Genomic DNA, 5,596 nt, shown 5'->3' on the forward strand with positions numbered 1-5,596 from the left:
TTTTTTGGCATTTTTTTGCAATTTTAGAAGGGGGTTTGTTGTAATGTGTCGTGGAACATTTATTTTTCTGCATATCTTTGTCTCTCATATTCAATCATCATAGCATATCAATGGACAACACTGAATGTTAAAACATATGAAGTTAAATTAGACTCTTCTGCTTCACAATAGTTCCATAGGCAGAAGCCTCCCTGCCACTTAGAAAGTAACTAGCAAGTAATGTATACTTTAAGCTGAAAATATATTGGCATTAAAAGTTTGAATTGTAATCACAAATGAGCAAGTATCAAAAACAGTGATGGATGGAATGAAGCCAAGAATTTATCAGTTTTTCAAAACACCATTACAAGAAGCATAGTTGATTTTTTTTTTTCTTTAGTTACACATCCATAGATATTATGCAGGCTGCATATTGAATCACGACAGAAAGATCTTTGGTGTATGAGGTGGTGGGTTTTGCTTCTTCAAGTTTTTCCTTTGCTGCTGTTTAATTTGGAATTGGTCTCTATTCCCATTCATTTTAATTGTCTGCTATGAATTTAGAGGTTTTATGTTGGTATATTTGGCATACTTCCATTTTATCCTTCCTTGCCATGCTGGAAATGGGCTCCAGATCAGACACTGCAAAGGATATGCGTTTAGAATCATTCTTTTGAAAACAGGCCTATCCCCAGAAGCACACATCTGCTCCTTGATGCTGCTTTGCAACTACAAATGCTCGTCACTGATGCAATCTTTCAGTGTCTAATAATAGTATGCGAACCAATATAGTGAATATCTCTCTAGCTTCTCATTCACTGACATTTTCAGGCTATTTATGAAGGCCAGAGGGTTGAAAATGTTGAATCTGGAGCAAACAGGTTCTTCGCCCAACTACCTTTGAGCATCAGCATTTGAATACTGCAGAAGAGTGTTTTTTGTCTCCTGAAATTCTTATTTGTAACCTTTGTGGTCAGCTGAAGTGTCAGTGTCTCCTTCTTCGCTTCTTGGCTAGCATCATTTTTCTTCACAAATCCCATATGACATACCTGGGGATACCTGGTAGTAGGCATGCTCATTGCTAATGAGGATACTTGAATTCTTCAGCCATGCTTTCTTGAGTTGGTTGATCCCACTGACACGGAGAAATACCATGTTTTGTGACACAGGGCTGACGTCTTCCATGATGGTTCTAAAGGTGTGTGGCTGTTTTACTATGATATATCACAGTTGGTGCATTTTTCTACTCTGGGGCTGTAGCTACATAACATGGCCTTTTCCATTTTGTGATTTTAATATCCTGACATCGGTGATATTTTCTCAGGTATGGTTTAAAGCTTAGAATAGTGTGTCAGGCGTGATCCTTTGCTTTTATGCAGACATCATTTCTTAGATGGAACAAGTCTTTTAATCTCTCTGTTCCTAGTTTTATCTCAAGGTAATGTAGTTAGGTGTATTGTTGTTCAGAGAGGTGCTGTGTGATGAGTCTGAATGAATTGCTTGCAAAGATTTGTGTTAAAGATCTTGTTTAATGCTATGGGTCTTGCCAAGTTTCTGTGTGGAAGACTGATCTTCAGGCTCCCTGTTGTAAGCTTGGAACAGAAAATAATGGAAGGGAGGAGAATTCAGGAGTGAAAATGCATGTAGTGTGTGATCTACTTTGTGCTGGCCTCTTGCTCTTGTTTTTGAACCTAGTGATTATTTTTAATTAAGCCAAACTCTTTTTCTGCCACTTTGTTATGGCTCTTAGGCATGATCTTACTCTCCTAATGCATGTCTTCCTAAATCCCACTGCACTTTCCTGCCCAAAAGGTGAGCCTCAAAGAGATGGGAAATACACCTTTAAAGTTTTTTTTTTCCTCCCGTGTGAGCACATAAATGAAAGAGATTTTGGCTTGTTGAGAGTTTTCCTTGTTATGGTACAGAGTTTATTTTGTTTAAAATAAACTGAAATTTTCTGTTTGAGTAAATTTTATTTTGCTGACAAAGTCTGTGGTGCTTAAAGTGAAACCCTCTTTGGTAACCGAACAAAGCCACCAGATATGTTATTTGACTTGACAGTCTGGTGTTTGATTAATCAAACTGTTAATTTGATTTTAAATGACTGATGCTCTTTTAGTATGTCTGACTTAAGTGCCGTTTATAATTACGGTACTGAATCAAAGGCTTTTCTCAACCATTGTACAGATTAATTTGGAAAGATGTGTTTTGATTTTAGTAGTCATAAAAAAAATAGCATTGGTGTTTACTTTAAAGCACAAATATGTTCAAAGAAACACATAGTTAAAGTGATAAAGCAATGCCCTCACACTTTTTATCTGAAAAAGGAATGCAAGGGTGCAATCTTTAATAAGTTATATAAACAGCACACTTCATCTTCTAAAGAGATAACTAGTTTGGAAGCATTTGCAGCAGTTTGATTGGTGGGTACTTAGCTTTGTGTAGTGAACATATATCATGCAAAACTTTTGTGAAACTGCTGGAGGTAGAGGATCACATGCAGCTGCTGTGTCTTACAGTTTGCTGGGAATCTGTAAATTCCCAGTGAACTTGGAAGCTAAGTAATGGTATCCTGTAGCAGTTCATAACTGTGTGTGTTGAGATGTATTTTCGCATGGGTTGTTGTTCAGGTGTTAGGATAACTGGATGTCTGACTGCAAGTGAAAATCACACATCTTGGGTAAGGTCCTAGCATTACAAACACAGTTAAGCACATGCTTCGTTGAAGTCACCCATCTTGTCTCATTTGCTCTGATCAGTACAAGAATTCTTAAAATAAATGCAGATGCGATCTATTAATTTCTATGTATACGATATCTGTAACTGTAGCAGAGTGACTGCATCTGAAGAAAACCATACTAATGGCTATAACAACACTCACTAGTGATTTTCATGACCCAAAATTAAACACATGGTAAATTCATTGTCTAGTAAATGTGAAAAGTAGTCCAGAAGTATCAGTCTTGACGTAGCAAAGAAAAAATGTCTGGAGGCATTATTTTTGCCTATTTATAAACTATGTGTGTTGGATGATGTATTCTTTTCCCTAGTTTTCTTCACAAGCTGCTTGAATATCTCAAGGGAATATTGAAATCCTGTAACCGTATAGCAGATAACAATCCCTTAACAATGTCACTGTTAATTCCAAATTTTTTATTTATTTATTTATTTATTTATTTTTGTGCACTGTAGTTAAGTAGGTGTTTAAAAAAGTAATCTAAATTTAGTGAAAGTTTTCCATGCCTCCATTATTGGTTTCCTGACTATATACAGTTTTAAGAAGCCTGATTTTCAGAGGAAGGATACTCAGCGCTTCTTGGAAACGAATTGCCAAAAAGGTGACTTAGGTATCCGGACAGCCAAACTCATTAGTTATTCTTGAAAATCTTGAAAGAAGGACACTGGACAGCACAATCTCTATTTCTGTAGGTATTTCAGTTTTCTGTTCACAGAATCACATTTCTTTGTTCTCATATCATAATTTCATAAATTTTTCTGTCACTGCATCTTTGCAGGCTACATAGACCTAAATTTTGACTGTAAAACCAAGTTAAACCATCTTCTTGAGGTTTTTTCTTTTGTTTTTCATATATTGTAGAGAGCAGTATGAAAGGATCAGAAGTCATTCTATTTATTTCCTAAGCATGCGCTCTAGAGGAAAAAGATTATTCTGTCAATGAAAGAAGTGTGGGGAAATCATTTATCTCTCCCCACCTCTATTCAAACCCTAGGAAGCTTATAATTCTCAATTAGCATCCTGAGATGACCCTTAACATAGTTGGCATATGATTGCTAACACAGATATTGGCGTATTTAGACAAGTCCTGTAGTTTTTCAGTTTACTGGAGGTTCTACAAGGCTCTGTTCTTAGCTTGTGGTTAAGTACATCCAAGAAGAAGGTATATCAGTACTTCCATCTGATACTTATTTCTGTTTCTTGGTTCTGTCTTCTTGTTCAGTTCACAATTGGTCTTCAGAAGTAGAATATATTTGTGAGAGTTGTGCAACCTGGATATTCAGGGCGCCAGAGTAGAGTGATTCTGAGTTGTGGATACAGAGAATCACTCTGGACCCTGATTTACTATACCCATCTGTGCTCAAAGCATTGTAGATTTGGGGTGCAGAGCTATGTAATTGTGATCAGTGCATTTTTTTCCACTTTACATTACTAAAACTCCTTCTGGAAGGTTGCAGTGACTTGGAAAAGGGGTGAGTTTGAAGTTCAAGCTAGAAAAATCTACCAAGCAGCAGCAATGGTAGTGGCTGTGAAGCCAATAAGAATGGTATTTTTCATAGGTTGCCAGAAGCCCATAGGTCCAAGCAGAAGGTAGGAGCTGCCATCCTATGCATGTCTTGGATTTGTGAGTAGAAACGGTTTTTTGAGATTGAAGAAAGAAAATTCTTTTACTGAAAGAACCCCAGGGAGCTGGGCTAGAATGAAATTCAACTAATTGTAATACCCAGCTGAGATTAGAAGCCCTGTTCTATAGCCCACAAGAAGAGGCAATTTTAGACAGCAGCAACACTGAACTATCCTTTCAAGTTGTCTGTCTCTCAGCATTGACATATGTAGGGAACCTTTGCTGATGGGGCTCTTAATTAGGCACCCCAGAGAAATTCCTGAAGTCGTTGAGGTGAATTTGGGGCTCAGTGAGATTTAACTTTTTCAATTTGCCCTCCTGTACATAATAAAGAAATATACAGAAGAATATTGGAACATTTAAATTCAACCGAAAGTTGTAAGTTTAATCTTGAGAATGGATCGCTAAACCTAACTCTGTTAAGCATCTTACTTTGCAAGGCTGAGTGGTTGAATCAAAGCATAGAACTTGAGGTTTTTTTCCAGTTGATTTTCATTTGTGCTACTTTTATTACATTTGAACATAATTTTACAGTCAGAAGTTAAACTTTTCCATTTATATATCATAGTTTATGAGTGTATCATATTTGATGATGCTATGCAGAAATATTGTTTGATTTGGATGACTGTCTCAAAGAGAAACAGAGGTGATAGTACTACTAACCTGTACTGGCAGCTGTAGAGACCTGAAATAAAAGTAAGGATATTCATTAAATAATAATACATGTGAATAAAGATCCTTTCATAAGAAGAGGAGTGGATATTTTCTTTTCCCAGTAGCCCAAGTTTTTGCAAAGTTTAAGTTTGGGATGTGCTTCACTCATTCTCAAACTTGTTCTGTCTAAACTCAAAATCTAGATTGCAGTGAGCTTAATTATAATTTTTCTTTTTCTTTACATGTTTTACATAGATCCCCTGATAAGTCGGCAGAATGGCAAGAGTTGGATTATTTTTCAGAACAAGTAACTCTTCTGCCTCTTGTAACAGTTTATGTGTAAGAGATGTGATATTGAAAAAAAAAAATACAAAAACACAACCAACTGTAACTACCATTCATTTATAAACATCTTTGCAAGCTTTCCAGATAGGCTCTTGGAGCCTGGAATATGCAGCTCCTTGCAGGCAGCAGTTTCTTTTCTTTCCAGCAGTGAACTCCCAAAGAAATTCCATCACGGAGAAGACATTACTGTGGGGAAAGGGAGGAATGTGAACCGGCGTATTCTGATAGGTTGCTGCTTTGTAACTATTATTAGCAGG

This window comes from Coturnix japonica, chromosome 2 (assembly GCF_054131305.1).
Source record: "Coturnix japonica strain WE chromosome 2, WE-NBRP24, whole genome shotgun sequence".
Taxonomy (NCBI): Eukaryota; Metazoa; Chordata; class Aves; order Galliformes; family Phasianidae; genus Coturnix; species Coturnix japonica.